At 38.2% G+C, this 22,786-nt stretch overlaps 1 protein-coding gene across 12 annotated transcripts in view; it reads right to left on the reverse strand.

The window, feature by feature from the left end:
- The window catches only part of CEP170 (centrosomal protein 170), a 137,601-nt gene that overhangs the window by 97,802 nt on the left and 17,013 nt on the right, over positions 1-22,786 (reverse strand). The window lies entirely within an intron of this gene.

Consider the following 22,786-nt stretch of genomic DNA (forward strand, 5'->3'; position numbering starts at 1 on the left):
ATAGAACTGCACTCAACATTTACACCTGACTAAATAAATAGACAGTCCACAGATCCCGGGAAAAAACATCTAACATATTCTCAGAAGTAAGTCTACAAACTCCAATAAGAGGTCAATTAAAAAAAAAATTAGTCAATTAGCCAGTCAACTAATAACATTTATCATATGTCTGAAAGGCTTTGAGCATAGCTTATAAAGGTCTACAATTCTCAAGTAAATGATCACGTTTGTATAATGTTAACCTCAGTAAATGCTAGCAATATTACAATATTATACAAATAAGTATCTAAATTACAAATGATTTGAGAAAGACAGACTCAATTTAAATGAATATATTTGATAACTGATTAAGAGCTAACAAGGGACAACAAAGAAACTGCTTCACTATCAGTGTAGACCATTCAATGCTCTTTCAAAAGTATGTAATTTATGTACTCTACTTTTACCACTCTAACGGCAAAAAGTGAGGAGGAACCAAAAAGCCTCTTGATGAGGGTGAAAGAGGAGAGTGAAAAAGCTGGCTTGAAGCTTAACATTAAAAAACTAACATTATGGCATCTGGTCCAATCATTTCATAGCAAACAGAAGGGGAAAAAGTAGAAACAGTGACAGATTTTATTTTCTTGGGCTCCAAAATCACTGTGGACAGTGATTACGTCCATGAAATTCAAAGACGCTTGCTCCTTGGAAGGAAAGCTATGACAAACCTGTGCTGTGCTTAGTCGCTCAGACATATCCAACTCTTTGCAACCCCATGGACTGAAGGCCACCAGGCTCCTCTGTCTATGGGATTCTCCAGACAAGAATACTGGAGGGGGTTGCCCTCCTCCAGAGGATCTTCCCCAAAAGGGATAAAACCTATGTCTCTTGTACTGCAGGCAGATTTTTTACCATCTGAGCCACCAGGGAAGCCCTAGATAACATATTAAAAAGCAGAGACATCACTTTGCCAACAAAAGTCCGTATAGTCAAAACTATGGTTTATTCCAGTAGTCACGTACAGATATGACTACTGTACCATATCTGTATGGTATACACCATACAGATGGTGGACCATAGAGAGAAAGTTGAGCATCAAAGAATTGATGGTTTTGAATTGTGGTGCTGGAAAAGACTCTTTAGAGTCCCTTGGACTGCAAGGAGATCAAACCAGTCAATCCTAAAGGAAATCAACTCTGAATATTCATTGGAAGGACTGATACTGAAGCTGAAACTCCAATACTTTGGCCACCTGATGCAAAGAGCTGACTCTTTGGAAAAGAACCTGATGCTGGGAAAGACTAAAGGCAACAGGAGAAGGGGATTGCAGAGGATGAGATGATTAGACAGCATCACCTACTCAATGGACATGAGTTTGAGCAAACTCTAAGAGACAGTGGAGGACAGAGAAGCCTGGTGTGCTGCAGTTCATGGCGACTGAAAAACAACTTTCTAAATACATTTTTCCTAGAGCCGCAGTTCCTAAACTTTTTGTCCTTGAGATTCTTCTACACTCAGAAAAAAAAAAAACCCCTAAAGAACATTTTGTTTACATGGATTAGATATATTAGTATTTATCATATTAGAAATAAAAACCGAGAAACTGGTATGAATTCATTTTAAAATTATTGATGAATCAATTTTACAGAATAGCTAACGTTTTAATGAAGACTAATTATACTTTCCCCAAAATTAGTGAGACTAATACCATTATACATTTTTAAAAACCAAATCTTTAAGGTCTGATTTAATAGAAGATTTTCATATCTGCTCTGAATTCAATCTGTTTAACTTAAAATACTTAAAAACTTAGCTTCATACTTATTTCCAGATAACTAATGGGAAGTGGTAAATTTATTTTAATAATCTTTCCAAATAAATGAAGATGGTTTTCTTTGATACTACACCAAAACTTCCCAGGTGGTAATTTCTTGAATGTTATTTACAATACGGAATCTGAAACTGCATACATTTTAACATGAGAATCCATTTTCTGCTTTGAAGGGATTTTGTAACTTCATACATTGATCACTTGAAAAACACTGGCTCCCTAAGTTACACAGATCTTCCAAGTGATGATACATTTTACTATACTATTTAAAAATATCACATTCATTTAATATCATCATTCATCTCATCAGAAAAGTCTTTAAGTTCTGGGCACTTGTGAAGCAGCAGAATCAAGTTCCTAAAATTTGAATTTTCTCTTGCAAGCCTAATTTTCCTGTCAAAAAACACTGTTAGTTATTTTCCTTCAAGTGACAGGTTTATATTGTCTACCAAATACTCAAGTTTGCAAAACCATAATTTGTCTGCCAGTCATTATTTCAAGTAAAAATAGTGTCCTATGAAACAACTGGCTAGTTCAGCTCACAACTCAAACAATAACACAAATGCTTTTCTTGAGACAACCATGGCACTTTGGTACACAGAAAAAAGTGCTTTATGTGCAGTTCCATTTAGTCACACAGAACATTAAAAAGATGGTGATTCAAAGGTCAAGATTTATTAGACTTAATACTTTTTAACACTTTATCAAGGACATTCTTTAATGAAACCGGCTTTGTTTTTCTTACTTTCCAGTGCACGGCAGTGAAGAATATGACTGCTATTAGCACAGTAGGATGCCAATGCCTTCACTAAGGAAGCAGCAGCCTTAGCCAGCATTGTTTTTCATATCAGTTCAAAGGTCCATACAATAAAAAAAGCAAATAATGCTTTGATAATATTAAGAAAACAGTTTTGACTTCACGACCCTTGAAATGGTTTCAGGGACTCCCAGAGGCCTGTTGACTGAGCTTCAAGAACTACTGTCTTAGAGGATGTGACTATGTCATTATGAGCATAAACTTAAGAGTCAGACACTCCTGTTGTACAGTTATTTCTGCATGACCTTGGACAAGTTACTTACTCCGGGTCCCTTAGTTTCCTCTTGTGTAAAATGGAAACAAGGATAGTGTCTACATGACAGCTTTTTTCTTATGATCAAAGACTACTACTTACAGTATATTTTTCCTGTGAAATGATCCATTCTCTTACGATTTAATGAGCAGCAAACCTTGTGGCTCAGCTGGTAAAGAATCCGCCTACAATGCGGGAGACCTGGGTTTGATCCCTGGGTTGGGAAGATTCCCTGGAGAAGTGAAAGGCTACCCACTCCGGGATTCTAACCTGGAGAATTCCATGGACTGTAGAGTCCATGGGGTCGCAAAGAGTTGGACACAACTGAGTGACTTTCACTTTCACTTTATACCACAAAACAATGAAATGAAACATTCTGCAATAAGAAACACATCTATACATTAAAAGAAAATCCTTTAAAATGTGGACTTTTATGTTAAAGTAAAAATCTTGTATGTTATGAATTTGTCTACATATACATGAAACCATGTACTTCATCAAAATAAGCAAATAATTTTCTGTAAAGTGAAAACTATTAAGTCCTACTCTCTTTTGAGTTTATTATATTAATATGGTCAATTTATGTGGATTCTTAAATCTTCCATTCACCTAACTCCTTGATGCAGATGTTGCTGTTAGTCTTCTACTCATCTGTCTGCAATATGCAAGCTCAGCTGTCAAGTTGTGTCCAACTCTTTGTGACTCATGAACTGTAGCCCTCAGGACCCTCTGTCCACGGAATTTCCCAGGCAAGAATACGGGAGTTGGTTGCCATTTCCTTCTCCAAGGGATCTTGCTGACCCAGGGATCACACCTGCATCTCCTGCATTGGCAGGCAGGTTCTTTACCACTGAGCCAGCAAAGGAAGCATTCATCTGTGTACTTTCTGTCAAAATGGTTTTCAGCATTTCATATGTCAAGTGTTAGTCGCTAAGTCATGTCCAACTCTTGCGAACCCATAGACTGTAGCCCACCAGGCTCCTTGGTCCACGGGATTTCCCAGGCAAGAATACTGGAGTGGGTTGCCATTCCCTTCTCCAGGGGATGTTCCCAACCCAGGGATTGAACCTGGGTCTCCTGAATTGCAGGTGGATTCTCTACTGCCAGAGCCACCGGGGAAGCCCAAATAAGCACATAACTATATAAAATAAAATTTTATATAAATCTGGAAAACTCAGCAGTGGCCATAGGACTTTTCATTTCATTCCATTGAAATGAAAAGGTCAGTTTTCATTTCAATCCCAAAGAAGGGTAATGCCAAAGAATGTCCAAACTACCACAAAATCACGTTCATTTCACATGCTAGTAAGGTAACACTCAAAATCCTTCAAGCCAGGCTTCAACAGAATGTGAAAAAAAACTTCCAGATGTACAAGCGGGATTTAGAAAAGGCAGAGGAACTAGAGACCAAATTGCTAGCATCCACTGGGTCATAGAAAAATCAAGGGAATTACAGAAAAACATCTACTTCTGCATCATTGACTATGCGAAAGACTTTGGCTGTGTGGATCACAACAAACTATGGAAAATTCTTAACGAGATGGGAATACCAGGCCATCTAACCTGCCTCCTGAGAAATATGTACGCAGGTCAAGAAGCAACAGTTAGAAATGGACATGGAACAATGGACTGGTTCAAAACTGGGAACGAGTACTTCAAGCAAGGTGTATATTGTTACCCTGCTTATTTAACTTATATGCAGAGTACATCATGCATAATGCCAGGCTGAATAGAGCACAAGCTGGAAATAAGATTGCCAGGAGAATTATCAATAACCTCAGATATGCAGATGATACCACCCTTATGGCAGAAAGCGAAGTGGAACTAAAGAGCCTCTTGGTAAAGGTGAAAGGAGAGAGTGAAAAGGCTGGCTTAAAACTCGACGTTCACAAAAAGAAGATTATGGCATCTGGTCCCATCGATTCATGGCAAACAGGCAGGGTACCAATGGAAACAGTGACAGACTTCTTTCTTAGACTTCAAAATCACTACGCACAGTGACTGCAGCCATGAAATTAAAAGATGCTTACTTCTTGGAAGAAAAGCTACGACAAACCTAGATAGTGTATTAAAAAGCAGAGACATTCATTACTTTGCTGACAAAAGTCTGTATAATCAAATCTATGGTTTTTCCAGTAGTCGTGTATGGATGTGATCAGTTCAGTTCAGTTCAGTTGCTCAGCTGTGTCCGACTCTTTGTGACCTCATGGACTGCAGCACACCAGGCTTTCCTGTCCATCACCAACTCCCGGAGCTTACTCAAACTCATGTCCATCAAGTCGGTGATGCCATAAACCATCTCATCCTCTATCATCCCCTTCTCCTCCTGCCTTCAACCCTTCCCAGGAGCAAGGTCTTTTCCAACGAGTCAGTTGTTCACATCAGCTAGCCAAAGTATTGGAGCTTCAGCTTCAGCATCAGTCCTTTCAATGAATATTCAGGATTGATTTCCTTTAGGATCGACTGGTTGGATCTCCTTGCAGTCCAAGGGACTCTCAAGAGTCTTCTCCAACACCACAGTTCAAAAGCATCAATTCTTCAGTGCTCACTTTCTTTATGATCCAACTCTCACATCCATACATGACCACTGGAAACACCATAGCTTTGACTAGACAGACCTTTGTCAGCAAAGTAACGTCTCTGCTTTTAAATACACTGTCTAGGTTGGTCATAGTTTTTCTTCCAAGGAGCAAGCATCTTTTCATTTCATAGCTGCAGTCACCCTCTGCAGTGATTTTGGAACCCAATAAAATAAAGTCTCTCCTGTTTCCACTGTTTCTCCGTCTATTTGCCACGAAGTGATGGGACCAAGGTGCCATGATCTTCATGTTCTGAATGCTGAGTTTTAAGCCAGCTTTGTCACTCTCCTCTTTCACTTTCATCAAGAGGCTCTTTAGTTCCTCTTCACTTTCTACCAGAAGGGTGGTGTCATCTGCTTATCTGAGGTTATTGATATTTCTCCCAGCAATCTTGATTCCATCCTGTGCCTCTCATAAACCCTGGTATTTCTCATTATATACTCTGCATACAAGTTAAATAAGCAGAGTGACAATATACAGCCTTGACTTACTCCTTTACCAATTTTGAACTAGTCCATTGTTCCATGTCTGGTTTTAACTGTTGATGCTTGACCTGCATACATATTTCTCAGGAGGAAGGTATGGTGGTCTGGTATCAGCCAGACCCATCATCAGCCCCACTCATTATCAAAATACATCAACTAAACAATAATCATACATTGCATATTGTTTATGTCAATGCTCTAAAATTACTCACTTAAACATTTTAGGGAAAAATTACGGTAATATAAAATGCCTTGTAACTTATTCATAAAATGAAAAATACTACAACTTTTAATTCATACATATTTCAATTCTGAAGAGTCCATTTAATGGATCACTGATTACACTTCCTGAAACACTTTCTCAAAGCACAGTCTTTAGGTCATACTGGAAATCTAAAGACTCAATAGTATGGAGGACCACTGACCTTCACAAAGATTACAGTCCCAGACCTTCTTACATACTCAAGTGCAACCATAAACTATAACGTTTGCTCTATGACTTTGCAATTCCTCCAATTAAAGGTGGTGATAATGATAGAATAGGATAGATACACAGGTACTTATTCAAGTCCCAGCAAAGGACTATAGACAGAGAGGGACACCTAGGAAACTTTGGGAGACCACTGTAAGTTAATGATCGCTCAAGAAAGCTATTGGAACATCATGGGAGGAAGCAGCCTTACTTAACTATAAAGCCATAAATAAAAGCACAAGATACGCCCCAGGCCATCAGGTGAAATAAAAATGTCACCACCCTTCTACTGATTTGAATAAATGCTATGATAATCCTAGTTGACCTCACAGGGTCAGACACTCTCCTGCCCAAAATGGAGGAGGTGCTGGTGATATAAGCCTGATATCTTCTTGAAGAAGGTGGTCTTTGCCCTCTCTTAACTTTCCTTTGATTATAAAATTTTAGTCTTCTTGATCCTCGGGGCAGAGATTCCTCACCTGCTCACTTGTATCTCTCACAAGTGCTTTATGTTAATAAAACTACTTCTTGCCTATCACTTGTGTGCTGAGACACAAGAAATCTGAGCCTCAGTAAGTCCAGATGCAAGGTGACTGATTCTGATGAAATGACCATGGGTTCAAGTTTTCATTAGGGTTTTGCCTGGGAATTTGAGTCCCAGCATGTGGGTTCAAGGCCCAATCTGAGGTGCACTGTTTCAGTGGGGGATATAATTTCCCTCTATATAACTCTGGGCTATGCTTCATGACTTTTTTTGGCCAATGGGGTGATGTTAATAGCTGTGATGCAAATGGAAACTAAAATATGCTTGGGCAACTGGGTTTGATCTCTTGTACCTCTGCCTTCACCATAGAAGAACATGCCCTAGCTAGCCCATTGGTTCAAGAAGAAAGACATGTGGAAGAGATAGAGATCTAATACAGAACTTGAAGCATGCCCTCAAGTATATCATTCAACCACTAAGAACAGATATACGAACAATAATAAAATTACTGTTGTTTTGAGTCATTGAGAGATTATCAGGTTGACTATAATGCACAAAAGATGAGTATAATTTACTGAAATAGAAGGTCTTTCAACAGTAGAATGACAATCCAATACACTTATTTCTAAAAATATACATATGAAATTTTTGTTGAAATTGTCCCCTTTTCCCCAGTTTCTTCATCTCAGAATGGTAACATTTATTTGTATAATTAAACCTAAGGCTGTGATGTATTACAGAACTACAAACTGTAGGTAAAGAGAGCTTATTTTAACAAAAAATACAAAAATGAGAGAATCCAGAAATAGAAGATGCAAGCTCACTTTTTCGGGTGAACAGGGTCAACATCTACAGTGTACTTTTCCGCCATTTGGAACAGTTCAGTTTACCCACAGGAGAATCATCCAAGCTCCTCTCACAGTGGGCAAAAACACACTGATGATGTGGCAGAAGTCAAGTTGAGAGAAATGAGTGGGAAGAATCTCACCATTCTGTGTGAAGAGTGTTTATGTTATCTATCTGGTTAAGCACAGCACTTTACCCTACCCTTGAATAAGCTTGATGGTCACATGTTTGGAGTCTCTCTGATATAGTATCTTCAGATAATAAACCTCTCAACTTCTGTGGGAATGGGGGTTTGGGCAACGAGCCCTGATAGTTTTTTATATGAACTTTCAACGAATTTCCTTGTTTTCAGTCCACCCTGCCTACTAAGATATGAGGTATGTCACACTGCCCAGCCTTTACAAGATTCTAAGAGAATTCATTTGTTTATTTAGTTCTTCCTCCCACAGTTCCCCCTCTTCCAAAACTTTCTCAACGTCTCTTCTTCTCCTTCTCTTTGTATTAGTGAGACTGGGAAGAAGTGAGAAAATTTCAGGGGTCCTATTCAAAATACTTCTTGAAAACTGTTTCTTTTAGCATACACTTTTGAAATAACACTGAACTACAGATTGACTTGAGAAATTTAGCTACTCTTAAAAGAAGTGAATTTCCAACGATAATATCTCTTCTCCATATCTGTAGTTTGGTTATTTCACTCTAATTCCACTGAGTTCAGATTTCAAGTTAGGTATTATTAATATTACAAGTGTGATTCAATAGAAGCTAAAAAGTAAGGGGGGGAAAGTCTCCATGATTATGTTAATCTAACTCTGGATATGCCTCCAAACAATTCCTAGACAAGTGAGGATAATAGTTCATCAAACAACATATGATATGCTAATATATTTCCATATTCTTAAATGAAATGGCTAAAAAAATATTCTTGGTAACTTTATGAATTTGGAAAGAAGCTACTATAAGGAAAACTTCAAACGCATATATATTTCAAAGTGCTTCCTAATAAAACCTTTGTATTAAATTCTCCTATGAAAATGAAGAAAATAGTACACTGGATAAAATAAAAGGGTCCACCTTAATGCCACCTATGAGAGAATCTGCAGATGTAAGGAACACACAATAAAAGAAATTCCATGCAAACAGTAATCAAAACAAAGCTGAGATGGCTATGTCAATGTCAGATAAAGTACACTTTAGTTCAAAAAAGCTTATGAAAGGCAAAGAACATTATATATTGATAAAGGTTCAACATATCAGATCAGATCAAATCAGTCGCTCAGTCATGTCCGACTCTTTGCGACCCGATGAATCACAGCACGCCAGGCCTCCCTGTCCATCACCAACTCCCAGAGTTCACTCAGACTCACGTCCATCGAGTCAGTGATGCCATCCAGCCATCTCATCCTCTGTCATCCCCTTCTCCTCTTGCCTCCAATCCCTCTCAGCATCAGAGTCTTTTCCAATGAATCAACTCTTCGCATGAGGTGGCCAAAGTACAGGAGTTTCAGCTTTAGCATCATTCCTTCCAAAGAAATCCCAGGGCTGATCTCCTTCAGAATGGACTGGCTGAATCTCCTTGCAGCCCAAGGGACTCTGGAGAGTCTTCTCCAACACCACAGTTCAAAAGCACCAATTCTTCGGCGCTCAGCCTTCTTCACAGTGCAACTCTCACATCCATACATGACCACTGGAAAAACCATAGCCTTGACTAGACGGACCTTTGTTGGCAAAGTAATGTCTCTGCTTTTCAATATGCTATCTAGGTTGGTCATAACTTTCCTTCCAAGGAGTAAGCGTCTTTTAATTTCATGGCTGCAGTCACCATCTGTAGTGATTTTGGAGCCCCAAAAAAGAAAGTCTGACACTGTTTCCACTGTTTTCCCATCTATTTCCCATGAATTGATAGGACCAGATGCCATGATCTTCGTTTTCTGAATGTTGAGCTTTAAGCCAACTTTTTCACTCTCCACTTTCACTTTCATCAAGAGGCTTTTGAGTTCCTCTTCACTTTCTGCCATAAGGGTGGTGTCATCTGCATATCTGAGGTTATTGATATTTCTCCCGGCAATCTTGATTCCAGCTTGTGCTTCTTCCAGTCCAGCATTTTTCATGATGTACTCTGCATAGAAGTTATTAAGCAGGGTGACAATATACAGCCTTGACGTACTCCTTTTCCCATTTGGAACCAGTCTGTTGTTCCATGTCCAGTTCTAACTGTTGCTTCCTGACCTGCATACAAATTTCTCAAGAGGCAGATCAGGGGTCTGGTATTCCCATCTCTTGAAGAATTTTCCACAGTTGATTGTGATCCACACAGTCAAAGGCTTTGGCATAGTCAATAAAGCAGAAATAGATGTTTTTCTGGAATTCTCTTGCTTTTTCCATGATCCAGCGGATGTTGGCAATTTGATCTCTGGTTCCTCTGCCTTTTCTAAAACCAGCTTGAACATCAGGAAGTTCACGGTTCACATATTGATGAAGCCTGACTTGGAGAATTTTGAGCATTACTTTACTAGCGTGTGAGATGAGTGCAATTGTGCGGTAGTTTGAGCATTCTTTGGCATTGCCTTTCTTTGGGATTGGAATGAAAACTGACCTTTCCCAGTCCTGTGGCCACTGCTGAGTTTTCCAAAATTGCTGGCATACTGAGTGCAGCACTTTCACAGCATCATCTTTCAGGATTTGAAAGAGCTCAACTGGAATTCCATCACCTCCACTACCTTTGTTCGTAGTGATGCTTTCTAAGGCCCACTTGACTTCACATTCCAGGATGTCTGGCTCTAGGTCAGTGATCACACCATCGTGATTATCTGGGTCATGAAGATATTTTTTGTACAGTTCTTCTGTGTATTCTTGCCATCTCTTCTTAATATCTTCTGCTTCTGTTAGCTCCATACCATTTCTGTCCTTTATTGAGCTCATCTTTGCATGAAATGTTCCTTTGGTATCTCTGATTTTCTTGAAAAGATCCCTAGTCTTTCCCATTCTGTTGTTTTCCTCTATTTCTTTGCACTGATCGCTGAAGAAGGCTTTCTTATCTCTTCTTGCTATTCTTTGGAACTCTGCATTCAGATGCTTATATCTTTCCTTTTCTCCTTTGCTTTTCGCTTCTCTTCTTTTCACAGCTATTTGTAAGGTCTCCCCAGACAGCCATTTTTCATTTTTGCATTTCTTTTCCATGGGGATGGTCTTGATCCCTGTCTCCTGTACAATGTCATGAACCTCTGTCCATAGTTCATCAGGCACTCTATCTATCAGATCTAGGCCCTTAAATCTATTTCTCACTTCCACTGTATAATAATAAGGGAGTTGATTTAGGTCATACCTGAATGGTCAAGTGGTTTTCCCTACTTTTCTTCAATTTCAGTCTGAATTTGGCAATAAGGAGTTCATGGTCTGAGCCACAGTCAGCTCCTGGTCTTGTTTTTGCTAACTGTATAGAGCTTCTCCATCATTGGCTGCAAAGAATATAATCAATCTGATTTCGGTGTTGACCATCTGGTGATGCCCATGTGTAGAGTCTTCTCTTGTGTTGTTGGAAGAGGGTGTTTGCTATGACCAGTGCATTTTCTTGGCAAAACTCTATTAGCCTTTTTCCTGCTTCATTCCGTATTCCAAGGCCAAATTTGCCTGTTACTCCAGGTGTTTCTTGACTTCCTACTTTTGCATTCCAGTCCTCTATAATGAAAAGGACATCTTTTTTGGGTGTTAGTTCTAAAAGGTCTTGTAGACAACACAACAAGAGAATATAAAAACTGCAAACATACACAACTAACTAATAGAACACCAAAATATATGAAGCAAAAACAGATAAAATTAAAAGAAAAAACAGACAGTAGAACAATAATAGTTGAAGACTTCGGTATTTCACTTTCAACTATGAAAAACAACTAGACAGAAGATCAATAAAGGATTTTACAACCCTAGAAACCAATCTGATGTAACACTTCACTCAGACTCACATTTTTCTCAAGTGCATGAAGAACATTTTCATGACATAATGTTAGGAGCAGAACAAGTCTTAATGAATTTAAAAAGATGGAAAACGTATGAAACAACTTTTCTAATCACAGTTGAATCATTCATCAGTAACAGAAGGAAAACTGGAAAATTCTCAATATGTAAAAATTAAACAACACACTTTGACAATGAGTAGTAAAGACGCAATCATAAAAGAATTTAAAAGAAAAAGCAAATGAAAGCAACACAGAATAAAAAACTAATAATATTTGTTCAAAACTAGTCCTAATAGGGAAAGTTACAATTACAGCTACAGCTGTAACCAATGTAAAAAGGAAAAAAAAAAAAAAGCCAAAAAAAAGATCTCAAATCAATAATCTAAGTGCACACTTTAAGGAAACCAAAACCAAAGCTAATTGAAGGAAGAAGACAATAAAGGTTACTATTTAAAGCTGTGGCTTTTTATTTTTTGCTTAAAGGAATCACTTAACGTTCTTGTAAAGCTGGTTTGGTGGTGCTGAGTCTTTTAGCTTTTGCTCATTTGTAAAATTTTGATCCATCAAATCTCAACGAGAATCTTGTCTGGTAGATTTTTCTGAGTTGTAGATTTTCCCCCTTCATCCCTTTAAATACATTGTGTCACTTTCTTCTCACCTGCAGAAGCTCAGTTCCTTGTATGTAACTGTTGTTGATCCCTTGCTGCTTTTAATATTCTCTTTATTTTAAAATTTTTGCTATTTTAATGAAATATATATTGATGTAGTCCACTTTGGGTGATCCTCTTTGGGACACTCTGTATGTCCTGGATCTAGATGTCTGCTTCCTTTCCCAGGTTAGGGAAGTTTTCTGCTACAGTATCTTCAAATATGTTCTCTGTCCCTTTCTCTCTTCTCCTTCTAAGAAGCCTATAATGTGAATGTTTTTACACCTGACTTTGTGCCAGTGGTCTCTTAATCTAGCCTTATTTTAAATTTAAATTATTTTCTGTTAATCTTGTGTGACTGCCACTACTCTGTCTGCCAGTATGCTGACTATTCCTCTGTATCATATAACCTACTGCTGATTCCTTCTAATGGATCTTAAATTTTCAGTTATATATTCTTCAGCTGTGTTTCTTTTTTTACATTTTCTAATTTTTTACTAATCACTCCATTTACATCAATGAACAGTCATTCACTCAACAAATCAATAAGAAGACATTAACCTTAAATGATATATTAGACTGGATGAACTTAATAGCAACATATAAAACACTCCATCCAAAAGCAGCAGAATACACATTCTTTTCAAGTATATATGGAATATACTTCAGGACAGATTACACGCTAGGCCACAAAACAAGATTCAGTAAATGTGAAGAAACTGAAATCATATGAAGCAACTTTTCCACCAAAACAATACTGTATTAGGAATCAACTACAAAGGGAAAAAAAAAAAACAAATCTCAAATTGATGGAGGTTTAACAAAATGCTACTAAACAACCAATGGATCGTTGAAAAAATTAAAGAAGAAACCCCAAAATACCTGTAGACAGTGAAAATGAAAACACAATGATCCAAAATGTTTGGGTTGCAGCAAAAGCAGTTCAAAGATGGAAATTTATAGTGATACAAGTTTACCTCAGGAAACACAAAAGATCTCAAACAACCTAATGTTATGCCTAAAGGAACTACCAAAAAAAAAAAAAAAACCCAGCAAAACAAAACCCCAAGTTAGAAGAAGAAAAGAAATCATAAAGATCAAAGCAGAAATAAAGAGAGACTAAAAAAAAAGAAAAGAAAGAAAAGGTCAATGAAACTAAAAGCTAGTTCTCTGAAAAGACAAACAAAACTGATAAACCTATAGCCAGACTCATCAAGAAAAAAGAGGGCACAAATCATAAAATCAGAAATGAAGAAGAAGTTACAATCAATACTGCAGAAACTCAAAGAATTGTAAGAGATTACTATGACCAATATTATGCCAATAAAACGGGCAACCCAGAAGAAATGGACAAATTCCCAGAAATACACAATCATCTCAATACTGAACTGGGAAGAAACAGAAAACATTAACGGACCAATTACTAGATGAAACTGAATCATTAATTTAAACAAACAAACAAACAAACAAACAAACTCCAAACAAACAGAAGTTCAGGCCCAGATGGCTTCACAGGTGAATTCTAACAAATATTTAGAGGAGAGTTAACTTAAACTATTCCAAAAAAGTGCAGAGGAAGGAGCTCTTCCAAACCCATTTTATGAAGCCACATCACCCCAATAGCAAAACTAGACAAAGACAATACAAAAAAAGAAAACTGCAGGCCAGTATCACTGATGAAGCGGGATGCAAAACTTTTAAACAAGTTAGTAGCAAACAAAACTCAACAATATATCAAAATGATTACACACCATGATTAAATGGGATTTACCTCAGGGATGCAAGGACTTTTCAATATCTGACAATCAATTATTTATGATAAAGGCCCTCCAGGAGGTGGGCACAGAAGAAAAATACCTCATCATAATGAAGGCCATATATGATAAACCTACAGCTAATATCATACTCAATGGAGAAAAGCAGAATGCATTTCCTTTAAGATCAGGAATAATACAAGGATTCCCACTCTCACCACTTTTACCTAACATAGTATTGGAAGTCTTGGCCACAGCCATCAGAGAAGAAAAAGAAATACAAGGAATACAAACCAGAAAGGAAGAAGTAAAACTGTCACTGTTTGCAGACAAAATGATACTACACACAGAAAATCCTAAAGATGTCAGCAGAAAACTGCTAAAGTTCATTACTGAATTTGGTGAAACTGCAGTATACAAAATTAGTATACAGAAATCTGCAACATTTCTATACACTAATGATGAACGATCAGAAAGATAATTTAAGAAAACAATCTTATTTCTCATTGTATCAAAAAGAATTAAGTACTTCAGAATAAATTTAAGGAGGTGAAAGACTGATAATCATAAAACAATAAAATATGGAAGAAATTGAAAATGGTACAAACGGAAAGACATGCTGTGTTCATGGATTGTAAGAATTAATACTGTTATACTGTTAAAATGTCCATACCGCCAAAAGCAAATAATAACTAGAACAAATCTAAAAATTGTGTGGAAACACAAAAGACACTCAATAGGCCCCAAAAATACTGATAAAGAACAAAGCTGGCCGTCCTCATTTTCAAATCATACTATAAGGCTGCAGTAATCAAAACAGTATGGCACTGGCCTAAAAAGAGATTCTGTTCCATCAACGGAACAGAATAAAGAGCCCAGAAATAAACCCATGTGTATATGGTGAATTAATCTATGACAAACTAGGCAAGAATGTACACTGGAGAAAAATACCCTCTTCAATAAATGATGTTGATAACCTGGATGGCTACACGCAAAGCACTCAAACTGGACTACTCTCTCACATCTTATACAAAAATAAACTGCAAATGGATTAAAGACTTAAACATAAAGACTGAAGCCATAAAATCCCTAGAAAACATACGTAGTACACTGTGACATGGGCTTAGCAATGTCTTTTTGGATATCTCTCCTCAAGTAAGTGAAGCAAAACAAAACAAAAAAATAAACAAGTGTGACTACATCAAACTAAAACGTTGTTGCACTACGAAGAAAGCTATTAACAAAAAGAAAAGGCAGCCTACTGAATGGGACAAGATATTTGCAAATTATGTACATGATAAAGGTTTAATATCCAAATTGTGTGTGATAATAGGCAAAAACACTAAGATTTCATGCAATTCAACATCAACAGGAACATGAAAGATGCTGAACACTGCTAACCACCAAAAAAAAGGAAAGTGAAACCACAATAAGATACCTTACACCTGTCAGCCTCACACCATCAGGGAGCCTCACACCTCCCCTGTCAGCTATCATCAGGGTAGTCCACTGGTGGTCCACTGGTTAAGACTCCATGCTTCCAATGCAGTGGGCACAGGTTTGATCCCTGGTTGGGGAACTAAGATCCCAAGCCACACATGCAGAAAAAGAACAGCTCTTATCAAAAAGACCACAAATAGCAAATGATGGCAAAGATGTTAAGAAAAGGGAACTCAACAAAGACACTGAGAAAAGGGAACTGTTTTACTTGGTAAAACAGTATGAAGTTCCTCAAAAAACTCAAAATAGAACTAACACAGGATCCAGCAATCCCATTCCTGGGTATGTATCAGAAGGAAACAAAAAGACTAATTCAAAAAGATATATTAAATATATACCTCAATGTTCAGAGCAGCATTACTTATAGTGCTTGAGATATGGAAGTAATCTAAGAGTCCATCCATCAATAGATGAACAAATAAAAGATGTGGGATATATACTTATATAGAATGAAATACTACTTGAGCCCTTACAAAGAATAACATTTTGCCATTTTCAACAACATGGATGGACCTGGAAGATATTATGCTAAGTGAAATAAGTCAGTGAAAGACATCTGCATACTGTATGATATCACATATATGTATAATCTAAATACAAAACAAACTAGTGAATATAACAGAAAGGAGACTCACAGATATAGTGGTTACCAGTGAGAGCGAAGAAAGAGGGAAGGGCAGGAAATGGGGAGTGGATTAAGAGGCATGAACTACTACGTATAATATAAATACGTCTCAAGGATATACTGTACACATCAAGAATATTAGACAAAATAAAGTATAATCTATAAAAATTTTGAATCATTATGTTGTACACCTGAAACTAACTGTAAATCGACTACTCCAGGAAGATCCCCCGGAGGAGGGCATGGGGACCCACGCTAGCATTCTTGCCTGGAGAATGTCATGGACAGAGGAGTCTGGCAGGCTACAGTCCATGGGGTCACATAGAGTCGGACACAACCGAAGCAACTTAGCACAAATCAACTATACCTCAATTTACAAAAAAAATTAACACTAATTCTTTACAAACTCTTTCAAAAATTGAAGAGGGAAGACATCCTAATCCAGTCCATGAGGACAGCATTATGATGCCAAAGGTAGACACAGTAACTACAAGAAAAGAAAACCACACTAATATATTATTTGATGTAACGATCTGCTACAAAATACTGGCAAACTAAATTCACTAGCATATCAAAAGGATTATATACCAACGCTACATGGGATTTATTTCTGGAATTAAAAGATGGGTCAACATATAAAGATGAATCAAGGTAATAGAGTTTAATACTAAATGAAAAAATGATCAGAAATGCATTAGTTAACTAATTATGCAGATCGCTGCAAAAAAACTATTTGACAACAAGCAAAATCCTTTCATGATAAGTTCTTTGAGTTAAAAAGAAAGGAATCTGATACATCCAGGGCATTAATACATATTATCTGATAAACTGGAAGAATTTTATTTTATCTAAAGAGGAATTTATCCAGAAAAATAAACGACCCAATCAAAAAATGGGCCAAAGAACTAAACAGACATATCTCCAAAGACATACAGATGGCTAATAAACACATGAAAAGATGCTCAACATCACTCATTATCAGAGAAATGCAAATCAAAACCACAATGAGGTACCATTTCACGCCAGTCAGAATGGCTGCTATCCAAAACTCTACAAGCAATAAATGCTGGAGAGGGTGTGGAGAAAAGGGAACTCGCTTACACTGTTGGTGGGAATGCAAACTAGTTCAGCCACTATGGAGAACAGTGTGGAGATTCCTTAAAAAACTGGAAATAGAACTGCCATACAACCCAGCAATCCCACTGCTGGGCATACACACCAAGGAAACCAGAATCGAAAGAGACATATGTACCCCAATGTTCATCGCAGCACTGTTTATAATAGCCAGGACGTAGAAGCAACCTAGATGTCCATCAGCAGACAAATGGATAAGAAAGCTGTGGTACATATACACAATGGAGTATTCAGTTCAGTTCAGTCACTCAGTTGTGTCCAACTCTTTGCGACCCAATGAATCGCAGCCCGCCAGGCCTCCCTGTCCATCACCAACTCCCGGAGTTCACTAAGACTCACATCCATCGAGTCAGTGATGCCATCCAGCCATCTCATCCTCTGTCATCCCCTTTTCCTCCTGCCCCCAATCCCTCCCAGCATCAGAGTCTTTTCCAATGAATCAACTCTTCGCGTGAGGTGGCCAAAGTACTGCAGTTTCAGCTTTAGCATCATTCCTTCCAAAGAAATCCCAGGGCGGATCTCCTTCAGAATGGACTGGTTGGATCTCCTTGCAGTCCAAGGGACTCTCAAGAGTCTTCTCCAACACCACAGTTCAAAAGCATCATTTCTTCGGCGTTCAGCCTTCTTCACAGTCCAACTCTCACATCCATACATGACCACTGGAAAAACCACAGCCTTGACTATAGACTGTCCTTTGTTGGCAAAGTAATGTCTCTGCTTTTCAATATGCTATCTAGGTTGGACATAACTTTCCTTCCAAGGAGTAAGCGTCTTTTAATTTCATGGCTGCAGTCACCATCTGCAGTGATTCTGGAGCCCAAAAAAATAAAGTCTGACACTGTTTCCACTGTTTCCCCATCTCAGCCATTAAAAAGAATGTATTTCAATCAGTTCTAATGAGGTGGATGAAACTGGAGCCTATTATACAGAGTGAAGTAAGCCAGAAAGAAAAACAGCAATACAGTATAATAATGCATATATATGGAATTTAGAAAGATGGTAATGATAACCTTGTATGCAAGACAGCAAAAGAGACACAGATGTATAGAACAGTCTTTTGGACTCTGTGGGAGAGGGCGAGGGTGGGATGATTTGGGAGAACGGCATTGAAACATGTATATTATCATATGTGAAACGAATTGCCAGTCCAGGTTCGATGCATGAGATAGGATGCTCGGGGCTGGTGCACAGGGATGACCCAGAGGGATGGTATGGGGAGGGAGACGGGAGGGGGGTTCAGGATGGGGAACACATGTACACCCGTGGCGGATTCATGTCAATGTATGGCAAAACCAATACAATATTGTAAAGTAATTAGCCTCCAATTTAAGTAAATAAATTTAAATTATAAATAAATAAATGAGGAATTTAAGAGATTAAAATATTAGCTCAGAAACTTACTAATATAGTTTCAGAGATTAGACCATATGGAGTATGCTCACCCATTAGTCATGAACATATAATTAACATGTGTATTGGCTTAGGTTTAGATTTAACAAGCTAAACAGATTCAGGATCCTGAGAGCTTTATGCATAATTCTAAAAAAAAAAAAAAAAATCAACAAAACTCTTAAATATATATTTGTGTGTGTGTGTGTGTGTGTGTGTGTGTTGGGTATGAGAAGAGGTAAGGGCTTTAACCACAAAATGTAAAAAAAAAAGTAACAAGATTTACAAATATTAAAGCCTATTATTGAGAAATGAGCAAGAACACATTTTCTTGCTTCATTTAAAGTGATTAACAATATAACTAAAATACAACCCCAAACTTCCATTTCCCATAGCATCAATTTCTAACACTAGAATAACTTAATTAAGAAGCCTATAGTCTTAGATATGTTGCAGACTACACAGAATACAAAACTGTATTAGTCTCTACTTTCTGTGCTTCTTAATTTCAGCATTTAAGATATCCCACAGTATGATAAAGAGTAGTATTAAGAGATGCTGTCTGTCTATAAGTCTTTCCCCATGGCAGAATAATACACTTTATAGCCCTATAAAACTTAGTTCAAACATCTATCATGCTATCATTTAAACTATAACTTATAGCGTTACTGATATCTGCAATATTATTATATGATTATGTTCTCTAGATTCCAATGTTACTGCATGTTTCTAGTTGATGACCTCTTTTGAGTTGGACTGTGAAGAAGGCTGAGCGCCGAAGAATTGATGCTTTTGAACTGTGGTGTTGAAGACTCTTGAGAGTCCCTTGGACTGCAAGGAGATCCAACCAGTCCATTCTGAAGGAGATCAGTCCTGGGATTTCTTTGGAAGGAATGATGCTAAAGCTGAAACTGCAGTACTGTGGCCACCTCACGCGAAGAGCTGACTCACTGGAAAAGACTCTGATGCTGGGAGGGATTGGGGGCAGGAGGAGAAGGGGACGACAGAGGATGAGATGGCTGGATGGCATCACTGACTCGATGGACGTGAGTCTCAGTGAACTCTGGGAGTTGGTGATGGACAGGGAGGCCTGGTGTGCTGCGATTCATGGGGTCGAAAAGAGTCGGACACGACTGAGCGACTGAACTGAACTGAAAGTCTGTATTTCTCCACCCCTCTTCTTTCAGGAAATGCTTCTGAGAAACCTACCAAATTCAGGCACTCTGAGAATTCAAGGTGCACAAAGAAAAAAACAAAAAGAAAAGTCTGACCCAGGAACTCAATCCATAGGGAATGCTGGTCAGTAGATGGCAATATCGGAGAAGGCAATGGCACCCCACTCCAGTACTCTTGCTTGGAAAATCCTATGGACGGAGGAGCCTGGTAGGCTGCAGTCCATGGGGTCGCTAAGAGTCGGACACGACTGAGCGACTTCACTTTCACTTTTCACTTTCATGCATTGGAGAAGGAAATGGCAACCCACTCCAGTGTTCTTGCCTGGAGAATCCCAGGGACGGGGGAGCCTGGTGGGCTGCCGTCTATGGGGTCGCACAGAGTTGGACACAACTGAAGTGACTTAGCATAGCATAGATGCCAATACAGAGATAAGCCTAAGGTGATACTAGAACAAACAAGCCACTACTCCAGGCTGGGATGGGAACACTGAGGGGAGTAGTACTCCAAGTCAGTACAGAGCTGAGAGGCCTTTCTTCATCTCTGTATTCCCAGAGCCGAGTACAATATTTTGCCTCTAGTGTGAGTGACAAGATATTTAATGAATGAATGAGTAGCTCTATAGAGCTGCTACAACTCTTGAGTTGAGAATAATCTGGAAATCTGCAAGCATAAGGGGTGAGAAATTAATCATTTAACCTTTGCTGCAATTAAATCTAGCCTTTAAATCCTGGTTAACTCCCCCCATCTTCACCACCTCCCTGCCTTCAATTCTCTCTCTTATTCTTTATCTCTTTGTCAGATAAGGTCTTTTGGCAACAGCTGCCAAAGTTTAAAGCTCTGACATTTGGAGGTCACAGGGAGGAGGTAAACACTGACCTAGCATCACAGTCCCATTTCCAAGTTCCTGGTAGCTACAGTCAGCTTTAAAAACTGACTCTCCCATTAGATCAGAGTTCATTTCAGGAACTAATGGGTTACAAATGTGGTACTACAGCTTTAAATTTAAAAATAAAAACAAAACAGAAACTGCAAATGTTCAGCACAGACACATTCTCATTACACTTTTAAGTTTCAACGTTACATACATTTACTGCTTTTGCTTATCTATTTTTTTAAAAAGTTGCTTGTCACGGTTCAAATTGAGGACTGACAGCAAGAAGAGTATGTGATTTTAATTACTGTAATGATAGAGCCTTGTGATAGGTAAACACAGTGTACCTGATATATAATAACATTACGAAAGAAATTTGAAACTGCATCACATAACCCACAGCAAAGAACTAGTTTAGTTGGATTATTAGGTTTGAGCAGAAAAATAAAACTATTACACAAGTAATCATCAGTGTATTCAACTACTTGAGCTAAAAAAACATGTTAAGGAAAGTCTATCCTTATGCACTGGCAATCACTTGGCTGATTATCACCAGATGGCTTTATAGAGAACGAACTTCCTCTCATAAACCTCAATTCCTGCAGTAAGAAATAACTGCTGTAGGGAACATCAGCACTATCAATCTACACAGCTGAAAAGGCTTTCCTCAACTGATATAATCCTTATTTTAATAAAACCCTATCACCCACGTGACAACTTTTCTTTTGGTATTAGCAGGCATGAAAGGGTGACAATGGGCTTGGTCCAGTACCCCGCTCTGTTTCCTGAATGAATAAACAGTAGGAGAAAGGGAAAAGAAAACTTAAAACAAAAAAACGTGATCAAGTTCACCTCTTGAAACTGTCATCTGAATGAACAGTAAAGCTTGTAAATTAAATGAACTAAACCAAAGCATCAACTGCCCATCTAGGCCTTTATAACTTGTACTATGTTTTTAAAAATTACTTTTAAGTAAGACACTATTTTAGAACACTTTAAGGTTCACAGTAAAACTGAGTGGGGAAGGTACAGAGATTTCCCAATACTCCCAACCACCAAACATGTAGAGCTTCCCCCATTATCAGCATCCCCCACCAAGAGTGATACTTTTTTTTTTTTTTAACAATTCTTGAACCTACACTGACACATAAGTATCAAAGTACCTAGCTTATATTAGGGTTCACCTTTGGTATTGTACATTCTGTGGGTTTTGACATATATATGATTGTATGTATCCATCATTATGGTATATTGAGTATTTTCATTGCCCTAAAAAAAAAATCCTCTGTGCTTCTCCTATTCAACCCTCTCACCAAACCTGGCAACCACTGATCTTTTTACTGTGTCCACACTTTCCAACAATGTCATAGAACTAGAAGCCTTTCAGACTGGCTTCTTTCATTTAGTGGTAGGCATTTAAGTTTCCTCCACATCTTTTCACAGCTTGATAGCTCATTTCTTTTTAACGCTGAATAATATTCCATTCTCTGGATGAGTGACAGTTTATTCATTCACTTGTGAAAGGACATCTTAATTGTTTCCAAGTTTTGGCAGTTATGAATAAAGCTGCTATAAATATCATGTTTTTTTTATTCAATCATATCAAATACCTAAAAGATAAGTGGCTAAATTTTAAATAAATGTATAAATTCAGGACTACCACTTCACATTTTCCCCCCATGCTGCTGCTGCTGCTAAGTCGCTTCAGTCGTGTCCGACTCTGTGCGACCCTACAGACGGCAGCCCACCAGGCTCCCCCGTCCCTGGGATTCTCCTGGCAAGAACACTGGAGTGGCTTGCCATTTCCTTCTTCAATGCATGAAAGTGAAAAGTGAAAGTGAAGTCGCTCAGTCGTGTCTGACTCTTAGCGACCCTATGGATTGCAGCCCACCAGGCTCCTCTATCCATGAGATTTTCCTGGCAAGAGTACTGGAGTGGGGTGCCATTGCCTTCTCTGATTTCCCCCCTACTAAAGCCCTAATTGAAAATAT

This window comes from Bubalus bubalis, chromosome 5, assembly GCF_019923935.1.
Source record: "Bubalus bubalis isolate 160015118507 breed Murrah chromosome 5, NDDB_SH_1, whole genome shotgun sequence".
In the NCBI taxonomy this organism is placed as follows: Eukaryota; Metazoa; Chordata; class Mammalia; order Artiodactyla; family Bovidae; genus Bubalus; species Bubalus bubalis.